At 46.7% G+C, this 16,833-nt stretch overlaps 1 protein-coding gene across 1 annotated transcript in view; it reads right to left on the bottom strand.

Annotated features, from left to right (window-relative positions):
• AARSD1 (alanyl-tRNA synthetase domain containing 1) overlaps nucleotides 1-16,833 on the bottom strand; it is a 166,175-nt gene that overhangs the window by 64,435 nt on the left and 84,907 nt on the right. The gene's annotated exons all lie outside the window — the stretch shown is intronic.

The following is a 16,833-nucleotide window of genomic DNA, read 5'->3' as shown; positions in this document are numbered from 1 at the left end:
TATACTTAAAATGCATTCCACCGCTATATTTTCCCATCTTCCATATCTCAACTTCCCCACCCCCATTTGTTTGTGACCCCACAATGATAAAAATGAGCTTTCAATAAGTGTTCAGTTCATAAATTTTCTATACGGATATATATTTATACATACACAACAAAGGCGTCACTCCCAGCATTCATAACGAGGCAAAAAGCCCTTACTTATTCAGCAACGTTTCAGCTCTTTAATGAGCTTTTGTCAAGCATGCTCATTAAAGAGCTGAAACGTTGCTGAATAAGGACCCTTTGCCTCGTTATTCATGGCGGGAGTGCCGCCTTTGATGAATGCATGTGACAGGCTGGCGGCAGGCTGGGTATTTGAAGGGCACCCGGCTCACTATCTGTTATGAACATTCGAGTGCTGGACTGGGCTTCTATATATTTATATCATTGTTATGTTATGATGATACTGACAAACTGATAAAATAAAGCATTAAAAACAGTGGCCCTTTGGATGGCTTGTATAGTCACTCTTGCAGCATATAATAAATACTGTTTTATCTTTTTGGTTACTTTTCAGCAATATTGTATTAGCATCAAAGTTAATTGCTTATTAGATAAAGCAATGTATTTAGTAAAGGATGCAGGATAGCATCCATATGTCAATAAATTAAAGTGATCTTTAGTCACACTGGGTTACACAGATTGAACAATCTGAATGCTTTTATCTTTTGCAACAGCCCTGCTTGTTAGACCTGTGTATGCGACGCTTGTAACTATCACCGATGGAGGCAATGAAAACAAAGGCAAATTGATTAAAAAAGTTACTACATTTCAGGAATCAGGTGTAAATATGCCCGTAATAGAGCAGGTATCGAGTGGCATAAATTCACAATATGAAAACCTTCAAGCGGTCAGTACATTTTAAAGCACTAGTTAATTAGAAAATGATTCAGTTGCTTAATGGATGCTAGTTGTAGAAAAGAGAATGGACAGCGCACTTGGGGATAGGGATGCCAGGAGGGGGACAGGGATGGAAGTGGAGGAGAGAAGGGGGGGGGAAGGTGATGCAGTTTTCTGCTCCTGCGTGAATTTAAATGATGGATGTAGGTCCTGTATTTGTAATAATGGCTGAGACGCAGTGAGAATGTATTTGTTTATTGTTAGGATTTGTGTACAACCCTCTTCAGGTTTGTCATATAGGATGCCCTTAATGACTGTAACCTCCTGAGCGGTGCACTATTGCCCAGATGTAGATAGTCAAATTGTCTAAAATGCCACTATCAGGTGTGTCATAGCAGACTACCCTTTATTAGTATACCCTCCCAATGGTATACCCTGTTCAGAGTAAACCCCGCTGGGTTCAATGTCAGGTGTGCCCTGGTAAGGGTCACCTTTACCATAGGTGTGGTCTGCCTATGTATCTCTGAATGTTCTCCGTTTAGTCTGATGTGGGATGAGTGTGACAGTTGCGGCGTCCCGCCTGTCAGACTCTTCCTGTGTTACTCGGTTGGAGGTGGCGGGTATGCGGCTGTGTAGGTGTCACCTACCGCCGGGGGCAGGTGGATGTGCCTGCCGCCGGTTTCCACAGTCCCGTCCCGCACTGCCTCCGTGGTGTCTGTCTGCAGCTCCGGTCCCCGGTTCGATAGCAGGCGCTGCTCTGTTGCTCCTGTTCGCGGGTCCCGTCTGCTTCCTGGTTACCAGCGTCACGTGCTGGGTCACGTGAGCGGACAAAGTGTTCAAATTCAAGCACTCTCCCTCTCCGGCCTGAGAGGGGGATCTGCAGTGTGATGGTAGAGGAAATAAAGTCTATGTTAGGGTGTGTGGCGGGTCTCCAACGCGTTTCAGCATACGTGCCTTTTTCTAGGATTACAACCCTGATGTTCTGAATTACTTTTAAGTCAATGTCTGTCCCGTGATTGGTTGCTGGTTGGTGCCACCCTCTTTGTCAATCATATGTTCCTTGTTCACGGTTGTCAATAAAGTTCAGTGTGATTCATGCAAAGTGTATCCCATTCATCTGAATGTCTAGTGAATTGCATGAATCCTATTTGTGTACATATTTGGGAGACATGGGTATGAATGTTTGGAAAGGGTTGCAGAATGTGTATATAACCTCCATAGGAAGTGTGATGGGTTGCAAACCCTTTTCCTATGCAAATTCATGAGTATCTGAGAAGTGTGTGCGGGCGAGGTGAATATTAGCATTTGTCCTTGGATTAATTATAGTGAGCTCTGGTCTGTCTGAAATCTAATGGTTATATGATCGAATAGTGTCCCTCACACATAATGGTTGTGAATGGTCTTCTGCACGCGATCTTGTGTTGTCCCTTAAAGATGATGCCTGTTAACAGTGTAGTATATCTTTTGTTAAATTATGACTAAGGGCCCTGGTGTCCCCCCCTATACACAAATTAAACAGCCATATTGTGTGAATGGGTGAGGCATAATGTGGAGTGGACGGCAGTAGATGGGGTGGAAAAAGAAGGGGGGGGGGGGAAACAAGGGGGGGGGGGAAGAATTGTATATTTTGTTAAGGGGTGGGAGGATTTGGTTTGTATGTGTACCTATCACTGAGGTTCCACCTTATAGCATGACTGAGGTGATGTTATACTCTATATTCAGACCCTTTGGTGTGAGGGTCTTCAGGGTAAAGATCCATTTGAGTTCTTCCTTGTTGATTTTTTTTATATAGTCTCCTCCTCGCCAGTTTTTGGTTACTTGTTGTATAGCCATGAATTGTATGTGTGTGGGGTCTTGCCCATGTTTCTCTTTGAAGTGTTGTGATACGCTGTGTTTCTCGTAGCCTCTTTTTATGTTATGTATATGTTCTGCTATCCTGATTTTTAATGACCTGATTGTGCGTCCAATATATTGAAGTCCGCATGGACATGTTAGGAGGTATATGACCCCTTTCGTGTGGCATGATAGCTCTTCCTTAACCGTGTATTTTTGTCCTGTGGTATTTGAGAAAAATTCTGTAATGCTCTTGGTAGTTCTTGTACATGTGGTCCTACAGCCTAGACATGAACCACAGTAGTGGAACCCCTGTCTCTTGGTCTCACCGTATATCTTCATCTGATGGGTCTCTGATGGAGGAATGTGGTTGTGTACTAATTTGGTGCTTAGATCAGGGGCCTTTTTGTACACCACTTTTGGCTGTGGGGGTAGGATTCTTGCTAATGTCTCGTCCTGCATTAGGATGCCCCAGTGTTTCTTTATACTCTGTTTGATTTTTCCAGCTGCACTGTTGTATTGTGTCACAAAATAAATATCCTCTCCCTTCTTTGATTGACTCCTATCCTTGTACGTTAACAGTGTTCCTCTATCCGTCTCTTCCAATTTCTGATATGCCTTGTCTATAGTTTCTTTATCATATCTTTTCTCAAGGAATTTCTGTTTTAATTCATGTCCCTGTTCCTTGTAGTCATTAATCTGTGTGCAGTTTCTCCTCAATCGAGTAAACTGTCCTAACGGAATGCTTTTAAGCCAATTGGGATGGTGGCTGCTGGTAGATAGAATATAACTATTCACGTCTACTGGTTTGTGGTGTGTACGTGTTTCTACTCTGTTATTGACAATGTGGATGTCTAGACTCTTGTCATCAAACCGGCAGACAAGGGGGGTGGAATAGTACTGCTTGACAAAACTGACTACATGCAAGAGTCCAGACGATTATTGGGAGACACACAGACCTACACCAAACTACCAGGAGACCCCACACAAGAGTACAAACAGGAACTACAGACCCTTCTGAATGAAGGTCTATCCTTAGGGATCATCAATAAGAAAGAATTTGACTTCCTCACTCCCAACAACCCTGTCATACCAGTCTTTTACTATCTTCCCAAAATTCATAAAGACACTAAACACCCACCAGGCCGGCCCATTATTTCAGGGATCAACTCACTCACCTCAAATCTATCTAGGTACATAGACTCCTTTTTACAACAACATGTAACTAAACAGAAATCATACCTCAGAGACACCACACATACACTTCAACTACTGCAAGACATAACATGGACAGAAGACATGGTACTGGTGACCAGCGATGTGACTTCCCTGTATACAGTAATAGAACACACACAAGGTACAGAAAGCACGAGGCACTTCCTCCTAAAAGACGAGACACTTCAACAAACACAGACAGAATTTATCATAAAGGCAATTACATTCATCCTGGAACACAACTATACATGGTTTGACAACACTTACTACAAACAACAGACAGGGACAGCCATGGGGACCAGGTTTGCCCCGAGCTATGCCAACCTGTTCATGAGTAAGTGGGAGGAGGACAACATCTGGCAGGGGCATGCCTTTGGGGCAAACCTGGTACTCTGGCGTCGTTTCATAGACGACATACTGTTCATTTGGAAGGGGACCGTAAATGAACTACAGGCATTCATATCTTACATTAACAACAACGATCGAAATCTACAATTCACCACCACATACAGTAGAGAGAAGGCGATATTTCTAGATCTAGACATTCACATTGTCAATAACAGAGTAGAAACACGTACACACCACAAACCAGTAGACGTGAATAGTTATATTCTATCTACCAGCAGCCACCATCCCAATTGGCTTAAAAGCATTCCGTTAGGACAGTTTACTCGATTGAGGAGAAACTGCACACAGATTAATGACTACAAGGAACAGGGACATGAATTAAAACAGAAATTCCTTGAGAAAAGATATGATAAAGAAACTATAGACAAGGCATATCAGAAATTGGAAGAGACGGATAGAGGAACACTGCTAACGTACAAGGATAGGAGTCAATCAAAGAAGGGAGAGGATATTTATTTTGTGACACAATACAACAGTGCAGCTGGAAAAATCAAACAGAGTATAAAGAAACACTGGGGCATCCTAATGCAGGACGAGACATTAGCAAGAATCCTACCCCCACAGCCAAAAGTGGTGTACAAAAAGGCCCCTGATCTAAGCACCAAATTAGTACACAACCACATTCCTCCATCAGAGACCCATCAGATGAAGATATACGGTGAGACCAAGAGACAGGGGTTCCACTACTGTGGTTCATGTCTAGGCTGTAGGACCACATGTACAAGAACTACCAAGAGCATTACAGAATTTTTCTCAAATACCACAGGACAAAAATACACGGTTAAGGAAGAGCTATCATGCCACACGAAAGGGGTCATATACCTCCTAACATGTCCATGCGGACTTCAATATATTGGACGCACAATCAGGTCATTAAAAATCAGGATAGCAGAACATATACATAACATAAAAAGAGGCTACGAGAAACACAGCGTATCACAACACTTCAAAGAGAAACATGGGCAAGACCCCACACACATACAATTCATGGCTATACAACAAGTAACCAAAAACTGGCGAGGAGGAGACTATATAAAAAAAATCAACAAGGAAGAACTCAAATGGATCTTTACCCTGAAGACCCTCACACCAAAGGGTCTGAATATAGAGTATAACATCACCTCAGTCATGCTATAAGGTGGAACCTCAGTGATAGGCACACATACAAACCAAATCCTCCCACCCCTTAACAAAATATACAATTCTTTCCCCCCTCCTTGTTTCCCCCCCCCCTTCTTTTTCCACCCCATCTACTGCCGTCCACTCCACATTATGCCTCACCCATTCACACAATATGGGTGTTTAATTTGTGTATAGGGGGGGACACCAGGGCCCTTAGTCATAATTTAACAAAAGATATACTACACTGTTAACAGGCATCATCTTTAAGGGACAACACAAGATCGCGTGCAGAAGACCATTCACAACCATTTTGTGTGAGGGACACTATTCGATCATATAACCATTAGATTTCAGACAGACCAGAGCTCACTATAATTAATCCAAGGACAAATGCTAATATTCACCTCGCCCGCACACACTTCTCAGATACTCATGAATTTGCATAGGAAAAGGGTTTGCAACCCATCACACTTCCTATGGAGGTTATATACACATTCTGCAACCCTTTCCAAACATTCATACCCATGTCTCCCAAATATGTACACAAATAGGATTCATGCAATTCACTAGACATTCAGATGAATGGGATACACTTTGCATGAATCACACTGAACTTTATTGACAACCGTGAACAAGGAACATATGATTGACAAAGAGGGTGGCACCAACCAGCAACCAATCACGGGACAGACATTGACTTAAAAGTAATTCAGAACATCAGGGTTGTAATCCTAGAAAAAGGCACGTATGCTGAAACGCGTTGGAGACCCGCCACACACCCTAACATAGACTTTATTTCCTCTACCATCACACTGCAGATCCCCCTCTCAGGCCGGAGAGGGAGAGTGCTTGAATTTGAACACTTTGTCCGCTCACGTGACCCAGCACGTGACGCGGGTAACCAGGAAGCAGACGGGACCCGCGAACAGGAGCAACAGAGCAGCGCCTGCTATTGAACCGGGGACCGGAGCTGCAGACAGACACCATGGAGGCAGTGCAGGACGCGGGACGGGACTGTGGAAACCGGCGGCAGGCACATCCACCTGCCCCCGGCGGTAAGTGACACCTACACAGCCGCACACCCGCCACCTCCAACCGAGTAACACAGGAAGAGTCTGACAGGCGGGACGCCGCAACTGTCACACTCATCCCACATCAGACTAAACGGAGAACATTCAGAGATACATAGGCAGACCAGACCTATGGTAAAGGTGACCCTTACCAGGGCACACCTGACATTGAACCCAGCGGGGTTTACTCTGAACAGGGTATACCATTGGGAGGGTATACTAATAAAGGGTAGTCTGCTATGACACACCTGATAGTGGCATTTTAGACAATTTGACTATCTACATCTGGGCAATAGTGCACCGCTCAGGAGGTTACAGTCATTAAGGGCATCCTATATGACAAACCTGAAGAGGGTTGTACACAAATCCTAACAATAAACAAATACATTCTCACTGCGTCTCAGCCATTATTACAAATACAGGACCTACATCCATCATTTAAATTCACGCAGGAGCAGAAAACTGCATCACCTTCCCCCCCCTTCTCTCCTCCACTTCCATCCCTGTCCCCCTCCTGGCATCCCTATCCCCAAGTGCGCTGTCCATTCTCTTTTCTACAATTGTCGAGGAGGTAGGACACCTCCAGGTCTAGCAGCACTCATCCCATTCTCCCTCAGTGAGCGCTCTCTCTCCCAAATACAAAACAGCTTAATGGATGCTGCCATATTTCTTTATTGCATGTTTTTTTTTTCATTCCACCAGGGTTTATACAGAACACTGAAGAACAGATTAAAATTGATGTAAACAAAAAATAAGATTTTAAACCTACCGGTAAATCTTTTTCTCCTAGTCCGTAGAGGATGCTGGGGACTCCGTAAGGACCATGGGGTATAGACGGGCTCCACAGGAGACATGGGCACCTAAAATAACTTTCTAGTATGGTGTGCACTGGCTCCTCCCTCTATGCCCCTCCTCCAGACCTCAGTTAGAGAACTGTGCCCAGAGGAGATGGACAATACGAGGAAAGGATTTTGTTAATCTAAGGGCAAGATTCATACCAGCCCACACCAATCACACCATATAACCTGGAATACACCTAACCAGTTAACAGTATGAACAAACAACAGTATCGTTCCAAAACGGATTCTAACTGTAACATAACCTTTATGTAAGCAATAACTATATACAAGTCTTGCAGATTTTCCACACTGGGACGGGCGCCCAGCATCCTCTACGGACTAGGAGAAAAAGATTTACCGGTAGGTTTAAAATCTTATTTTCTCTTACGTCCTAGAGGATGCTGGGGACTCCGTAAGGAACATGGGGTTTATACCAAAGCTCCCAATCGGGCGGGAGAGTGCGGATGACTCTGCAGCACCGACTGAGCAAATGCTAGGTCCTCATCAGCCAGGGTATCAAACTTGTAGAATTTAGCAAAAGTGTTTGACCCCGACCAAGTTGCTGCTCGGCAAAGCTGTAATGCCGAGACGCCCCGGGCAGCCGCCCAAGAAGAGCCCACCTTCCTAGTGGAATGGGCCTTAACTGAATGCGGTAACGGCAATCCAGCCGTAACATAAGCCTGCTGAATCGTGTTACAGATCCAGCGAGCAATAGTCTGCTTCGAAGCAGGCGCGCCAATCTTGTTGGCAGCATACAGGACAAACAATGCATCTGTTTTCCTAATTCTTGCCGTCCTGGCTACATACATTTTTAAGGCCCTGACTACATCCAGGGACATGGAATCCTTCAAGTAACTCGTAGCCACAGGCACCACTATAGGTTGGTTCATATGTAATGAAGACACCACCTTGGGTAAAAATTGAGGACGAGTCCTCAATTCCGCTCTATCCACATGAAAAATCAAGTAAGGGCTTTTGTAAGACAAGGCCGCCAATTCTGACACACGCCTCGCAGATGCCAAGGATAACAACATGACAACCTTCCAGGTGAGAAATTTTAACTCCACCGTTTTAAGGGGTTCAAACCAGTGTGATTTAAGGAACTGCAACACCACGTTCAGGTCCCATGGTGCCACTGGGGGCACAAAAGGAGGCTGGATGTGCAGTACTCCTTTTACAAAAGTCTGGACTTCTGGAAGAAAAGCCAATTCCTTCTGAAAGAATATTGACAAAGCCGAAATCTGTACTTTAACAGAGCCTAACTTTAGGCCCATATCCACTCCTGTCTGTAGGAAGTGGAGAAAACGACCCAGATGGAAATCTTCCGTAGGAGCATTCTTGGTTTCACAAATAAAGAGACATATTTCCACCAGATACAGTGATAATGTTTTGACGTCACCTCCTTCCTATTTATTTATTTATTTATTTATTAACAGTTTCTTATATAGCGCAGCAAATTCCGTTGCGCTTTACAATTTGAAATAACAATAACAAACTGGGTGATAACAGTCATAGAGGTAGGAAGGCCCTGCTCGCAAGCTTACAATCTATAGGGAAATAGGCATATGTACACAAGGAAAGGTGCTATCTATTGCATAGAATGAACAGACATGTGAGGATATGTGTGGACTGTACAGAGTGGATGTAATTTGATAGGAAGGTTTATGAAAGTTATGTGGGCGGTTCAGGAATATGATACGCTTGCCTAAAGAGGTGAGTTTTGAGGGAACGCTTGAAGGTTTGGAGACTAGAGGAGAGTCTTATTGTGCGTGGTAGGGCATTCCACAGAGTGGGTGCAGCCCGATGAAAGTCCTGCAGTCGTGAGTGGGAGCGAGTAATGAGTGTGGATGAGAGACGCAGGTCTTGTGAAGAGCGAAGAGGTCGGGTTGGGAGATATTTTGTGATAAGCCTTTATTAGAGTAGGTATGACCTCCTCCAGAATACCCTTCTCCGCTAGGATCCGGCGTTCAACCGCCATGCCATCAAACGTAACCGCGGTAAGTCTTGAAACAGACAGGGCCCCTGCTGTAACAGGTCCTCTCTTAGAGGAAGAGGCCAAGGATCTTCTGTGAGCATCTCCTGAAGATCTGAGTACCAGGCCCTTCGAGGTCAGTCTGGAACAATGAGTATTGTCTGTACTCTTTTTCGTCTTATGATGCTCAACACTTTTGTGATGAGAGGAAGCGGAGGAAACACATAGACCGACTGGAACACCCATGGCGTTACCAGAGCGTCTACTGCTATTGCCTGAGGGTCCCGGGACCTGGCACAATACCTCCAAAGCTTCTTGTTGAGGCGGGACGCCATCATGTCTATTTGAGGAACTCCCCAGAGACCCTTTATCTCTGCAAAGACTTCTTGATGAAGTCCCCACTCTCCTGGATGGAGATCGTGTCTGCTGAGGAAGTCTGCTTCCCAGTTGTCCACTCCCGGAATGAAGACAGCTGACAGAGCGCTTACGTGATTTTCCGCCCAGCGAAGAATCCTGGTGGCTTCCGCCATCGCGACTCTGCTTCTTGTCCCGCCTTGGTGGTTCACATGAGCTACTGCTGTGACATTGTCTGATTGAAATCAGACCGGTAGGTTGCGAAGAAGATTCTCCGCTTGTCGAAGGCCGTTGTATATGGCCCTTAGCTCCAACACGTTGATGTGTAGACAGGACTCCTTGTCTGACCATAGTCCCTGAAAATTTCTTCATTGGGTGACTGCTCCCCATCCTCGGAGGCTCGCGTCCGTGGTTACCAGGATCCAGTCCTGAATGCCGAACCTGCGACCCTCTAGAAGGTGAGCACTTTGTAGCCACCATAGAAGAGACACCCTGGCCCTGGGGGACAGTGTTATTTTTTGATGTAATTGTAGATGGGACCCGGACCATTTGTCCAGAAGATCCCATTGAAACGTCCTTGCATGGAACCAGCCGAAGGGAATGGCCTCGTAAGTTGCCACCATTTTCCCCAGAACCCGAGTGCATCTCGGACCATGTTCTGGAGGTCCTGGACTTTTTCCAACGGGAGGAAAACTTTCTTTTGTTCCGTGTCCAGTATCATGCCTAGGAACGGTAGACCAGTTGTCGGAACCAACTGTGACTTTGGAAGATTGAGAATCCACCCATGTTGTTGAAGCACTCTCTGAGAGAGTGACACGTTCTCCAGTAATTGCTCTCTTGATCTCGCTTTTATCAGGAGATCGTCCAAGTATGGGATAATTGTGACTCCTCGCTTGCGCAGGATCACCATCATTTCCGCCATTATCTTGGTGAAAATCCTCGGGGCCGTGGACAGCCCAAACGGCAACGTCTGAAACTGATAATGACAATCCTGTACCGCGAATCTCAGGTACTCCTGATGAGAGGGATATATGGGGATATGAAGGTAAGCATCCTTTATGTCCAGTGACACCATAAAATCCCCCCTTCCAGGCAGGCTATCACCGCTCGGAGCGATTCCATCTTGAATTTGAATCTTTTCAGGTACAGGTTAAGGGATTTTAGGTTTAAAATGGGCCTTACCGAACCATCCGGCTTCGGAACCACAAATAGGGTTGAATAATACCCTTTTCCCTGTTGGCTCAGGGGAACCGTGATAATCACTCGCTGTTGACACAGCGTTTGAATTGCAGCTAGCACTACTTCCCGCTCTGGGGTAGAAGCTGGTAAGGCCGACTTGAAAAATCAGCGTGGGGAACCTCTTCGAATTCCAGCTTGTAGCCCTGGGAGACTATTTCTATCACCCAAGGGTCCACGTCTGACTGAACCCAGACTTGGCTGAATAGTCGAAGGCGTGCCCCACCTGTGCGGACTCCCGCAGGGGAGCCCCAGCGTCATGCGGTAGACTTAGCGGAAGCCGGGGAGGACTTCTGCTCTTGGGAACCAGCCGCAGCAGGTGTCCTCTTGCCTCTACCCTTACCTCTGGCGAGGAAAGAGGAGCCCCGACCTCTTCTGGATCTATGCGACCGAAAGAACTGCATCTGATATTGTGTGGGTTTCTTTTGCTGTTGGGGAACAAAAGGTAAAAAGGTCGACTTATCCGCGGTACCTGTAGAGATCAGGTCCGCGAGGCCGTCCCCAAACAATACATCACCTTTGTAAGGTAAAACCTCCATATGCCTTTTTGAGTCTGCATCCCCCGTCCATTGGCAGATCCATAAGGCTCTTCTTGCCAAAATAGCCATAGCATTGGCTCTTGAACCCAGTAAACCAATGTCTCTTTGAGCGTCCCTCATATATAAAGACTGCGTCCTTAATATGAGCTAATGTTAACAAAATTGTATCCCTATCTAGGGTATCAAGGTCAGCTGACAGTGTATCCGTCCAAGCTGCTACTGCACTACATACCCATGCCGACGCAATTGCCGGTCTAAGCAAAGTACCAGTATGAGTGTAGATAGACTTTAGTGTAGTCTCTTGCCTGCGGTCCGCAGGATCCTTGAGGGCCGCTGTGTGAGGGGACGGTAGCGCCACCTTCTTGGAAAGGCGTGTTAAGGCTTTGTCCACTGTGGGAGAGGATTCCCAACGTACCCTGTCCTGTGTAGGGAAAGGGTACGCCATAAGAACCCTTTTGGGAATCTGCAGTTTCTTATCTGGAGATTCCCATGCTTTTTCACATAACTCATAAATTTCATGGGAAGGAGGAAAGTTTATAACTTGTTTCTTTCCCTTAAACATGTGTATCCTCGTGTCGGGCACAGAGGGCTCATCAGTGATATGTAAAACATCTTTTATTGCAATAATCATGCACTGAATACTTTTTGTCTCCCTGGGGTGCAATCTTGCTTCATCATAGTCCGCGTCGGTATCTGTGTCCCTTATTTGTGAGAAGGGACGTTTCTGAGACCCCGACGGGTCCTGTGAGTCGGTATAATCCGTAGATTGATTACCTGCCGACGCCCTGGACCTGCTTTGTCCAGTCTTTTATGCAGTGAAGCTACACTAGCATTTAACATATGCCACATATCCATCCAATCGTGAGTCGGCACCGCCGACTGAGACACACCACTCATCTGTTCCACCTCCTCTTTGGATAAGCCTTCCGTTTCAGACATGCCGACACATGTACCGACACCCCACACACACTGGGATATAACTATAAGGGGACAATTCCCTAAAGAAGGCCCTTTGGAGAGACAGAGAGAGAGTATGCCAGCACACACCAGCGCCAACTGACCCAGGGGAAAAAAAAACCCAGATAGCGCTTTTATATATATAAATGTATATAGATTTCCCCACTCACTGCGCCTTAATTATGTGCCCCCCTCTCTTTTTTTCAGCCCTCTGATGCTCAGCAGGGGAGAGTCCGGGGAGCCAGCGTTCTCTGCAGCCTCTGTGGAGAAAATGGCGCTGGTTAGTGCTGAGGGGATTAAGCTCCGCCCCCTCGCGTGGCGGGCTTCGGTCCCGCTTGTGAATTTGAAAAAAAATGGCGGGGATCCGTAGTTTACTGCCTCCACAGCCTAACTACATACTTTTTTGCCTAAAACGAGGTTTATTGCTGCCCAGGGCGCCCCCCCTGCGCCCATCAGTGCCATGTGTGTGTGTAAGTGTGGGAGCAATGGCACGCAGCTTCCTGCTGCGCGCTTACCTCATGAAGATCTGAATTCTTCTGTCGCCTGATGTCTTCTTATGTCTGACATACTCACCCGGCTTCTTTTTTCCGGGATCTGTGAGGAGGATAGCGGCGCGGCTCCGGGACGAAGCCCAGGGTGAGACCTGTGTTCCGACTCCCTCTGGAGCTAATGGTGTCCAGTAGCCTAAGAAGCAGAGCCCTTAATTCTTAAGAAGTGGGTCTGCTTCTCTCCCCTCAGTCCCACGATGCAGGGAGTCTGTTGCCAGCAGAGCTCCCTGAAAATAAAAAACCTAACAAAATTCTTTTTACAGAAAACTCAGGAGAGCTCCCTGTAATGCACCCTATCTCCTCTGGGCACAAGATTTAACTGAGGTCTGGAGGAGGGGCATAGAGGGAGGAGCCAGTGCACACCATACTAGAAAGTTCTTTTAGGTTCCCATGTCTCCTGCGGAGCCCGTCTATACCCCATGGTCCTTACGGAGTCCCCAGCATCCTCTAGGACGTAAGAGAAAATACATTAGGATTCCCACAATTGGAAATAAAGTGGTTCTGAGCAATAGTTTAGGTGGTAGTGGAACAGACTAATCAGGGATAGTGCGGAGGATAAAGATGAGGTGCAGACCACCCCCGCCTGCCAGATCTTATATATTTCTATCAGCTGGTGCTATATAACATCCCCTTCCCCTCTAAATGATACGCTCTAATTAAAATATGAAGAGACGCGACTGCAGCCATTTCTCAAGTTAAATACCAAGAGGTATAATAATAATGCAGGCTTCTATGAATTTGACTCTTATTTTCGGGCGATAGAGTATCTATAAAGCTTTCCCACATATCTAAAACATTTTCAGTGTTTATCCAAGACCACCGCCACCCAGTGTATACTAAAATGATAACAAAAAATAAGAATTTACTTACCGATAATTCTATTTCTCGTAGTCCGTAGTGGATGCTGGGAACTCCGTAAGGACCATGGGGAATAGCGGCTCCGCAGGAGACTGGGCACAAAAGTAAAGCTTTAGGACTACCTGGTGTGCACTGGCTCCTCCCCCTATGACCCTCCTCCAAGCCTCAGTTAAGATACTGTGCCCGGACGAGCGTACACAATAAGGAAGGATTTATGAATCCCGGGTAAGACTCAAACCAGCCACACCAATCACACCGTACAACTTGTGATCTGAACCCAGTTAACAGTATGATAACAGAGGAGCCTCTGGATAGATGGCTCACAACAACAATAACCCGATTTAGGTAACAATAACTATGTACAAGTATTGCAGACAATCCGCACTTGGGATGGGCGCCCAGTATCCACTACGGTCTACGAGAAATAGAATTATCGGTAAGTAAATTCTTATTTTCTCTGACGTCCTAGTGGATGCTGGGAACTCCGTAAGGACCATGGGGATTATACCAAAGCTCCCAAACGGGCGGGAGAGTGCGGATGACTCTGCAGCACCGAATGAGAGAACTCCAGGTCCTCCTCAGCCAGGGTATCAAATTTGTAGAATTTTGCAAACGTGTTTGCCCCTGACCAAGTAGCTGCTCGGCAAAGTTGTAAAGCCGAGACCCCTCGGGCCGCCGCCCAAGATGAGCCCACCTTCCTTGTGGAGTGGGCATTTACAGATTTTGGCTGTGGCAGGCCTGCCACAGAATGTGCAAGCTGAATTGTACTACAAATCCAACGAGCAATAGTCTGCTTAGAAGCAGGAGCACCCAGCTTGTTGGGTGCATACAGGATAAACAGCGAGACAGATTTTCTGACTCCAGCCGTCCTGGAAACATACATTTTCATGGCTGACAACGTCCAGCAACTTGGAGTCCTCCAAGTCCCTAGTAGCCGCAGGTACCACAATAGGCTGGTTCAGGTGAAACGCTGAAACCACCTTAGGGAGAAATTGTGGACGAGTCCTCAATTCTGCCCTGTCCGTATGAAAAATCAGGTAAGGGCTTTTATAAGATAAAGCCGCCAATTCTGACACGCGCCTGGCCGAAGCCAGGGCCAACAGCATGACCACTTTCCATGTGAGATATTTCAAATCCACAGATTTAAGCGGTTCAAACCAATGTGATTTTAGGAACCCCAAAACTACATTGAGATCCCAAGGTGCCACTGGAGGCACAAAAGGAGGCTGTATATGCAGCACCCCCTTGACAAACGTCTGAACTTCAGGAACTGAAGCCAGTTCTTTCTGGAAGAAAATCGACAGGGCCGAAATCTGAACCTTAATGGATCCTAATTTTAGGCCCATAGACACTCCTGTTTGCAGGAAATGCAGGAATCGACCCAGTTGAAATTCCTCCGTTGGGGCCTTCCTGGCCTCGCACCACGCAACATATTTTCGCCAAATGCGGTGATAATGCTTTGCGGTCACATCCTTCCTGGCTTTGATCAGGGTAGGAATGACTTCTTCCGGAATGCCTTTTTCCTTCAGGATCCGGCGTTCAACCGCCATGCCGTCAAACGCAGCCGCGGTAAGTCTTGGAACAGACAGGGTCCTTGCTGGAGCAGGTCCCATCTTAGAGGTAGAGGCCACGGGACCTCTGTGAGCATCTCTTGAAGTTCCGGGTACCAAGTCCTTCTTGGCCAATCCGGAGCCACGAGTATAGTTCTTACTTCCCTCCGTCTTATAATTCTCAGTACCTTGGGTATGAGAGGCAGAGGAGGGAACACATACACTGACTGGTACACCCATGGTGTTACCAGAGCGTCCACAGCTATTGCCTGAGGGTCCCTTGACCTGGCGCAATACCTGTCCAATTTTTTGTTGAGGCGGGACGCCATCATCTCCACCTTTGGTTTTTCCCAACGGTTTACAATCATGTGGAAGACTTCTGGGTGAAGTCCCCACTCTCCCGGGTGGAGGTCGTGCCTGCTGAGGAAGTCTGCTTCCCAGTTGTCCACTCCCGGAATGAACACTGCTGACAGTGCTATCACATGATTTTCCGCCCAGCGAAGAATCCTTGCAGCTTCTGCCATTGCCCTCCTGCTTCTTGTGCCGCCCTGTCTGTTCACGTGGGCGACTGCCGTGATGTTGTCCGACTGGATCAGCACCGGCTGACCTTGAAGCAGAGATCTTGCTTGGCTTAGGGCATTGTAAATGGCCCTCAGCTCCAGGATATTTATGTGAAGTGATGTCTCCAGGCTTGACCACAAGCCCTGGAAATTTCTTCCCTGTGTGACTGCTCCCCAGCCTTGCAGGCTGGCATCCGTGGTCACCAGGACCCAGTCCTGAATGCCGAATCTGCGGCCCTCTAGAAGATGAGCACTCTGCAACCACCACAGGAGAGACACCCTTGTCTTTGGTGACAGGGTTATCCGCTGATGCATCTGAAGATGCGATCCGGACCATTTGTCCAGCAGGTCCCACTGGAAAGTTCTTGCGTGGAATCTGCCGAATGGGATTGCTTCGTAGGAAGCCACCATTTTTCCCAGGACCCTTGTGCATTGATGCACTGACACTTGGCCTGGTTTTAGGAGGTTTCTGACTAGTTCGGATAACTCCCTGGCTTTCTCCTCCGGGAGAAACACCTTTTTCTGGACTGTGTCCAGGATCATCCCTAGGAATAGGAGACGTGTCGTCGGGATCAGCTGCGATTTTGGAATATTGAGAATCCAACCGCGCTGCCGCAACACTACTTGATATAGTGCTACCCCGACTACCAACTGTTCCCTGGATCTTGCCCTTATCAGGAGATCGTCCAAGTACGGGATAACTAAAACTCCCTTCCTTCGAAGGAGTATCATCATTTCGGCCATTACCTTGGTAAAGACCCGGGGTGCCGTGGACAAACCAAACGGCAGCGTCTGAAACGGATAGTGACAGTTCTGTACCACAAACCTGAGGTACCCTTGGTGAGAAGGGTAAATTGGGACATGGAGGTAAGCATCCTTGATGTCCAA

The sequence above is a fragment of the Pseudophryne corroboree genome, chromosome 3 (genome assembly GCF_028390025.1).
Source record: "Pseudophryne corroboree isolate aPseCor3 chromosome 3, aPseCor3.hap2, whole genome shotgun sequence".
Classification (NCBI taxonomy): Eukaryota; Metazoa; Chordata; class Amphibia; order Anura; family Myobatrachidae; genus Pseudophryne; species Pseudophryne corroboree.
This window is presented reverse-complemented; position numbering and strand designations above follow the sequence as displayed.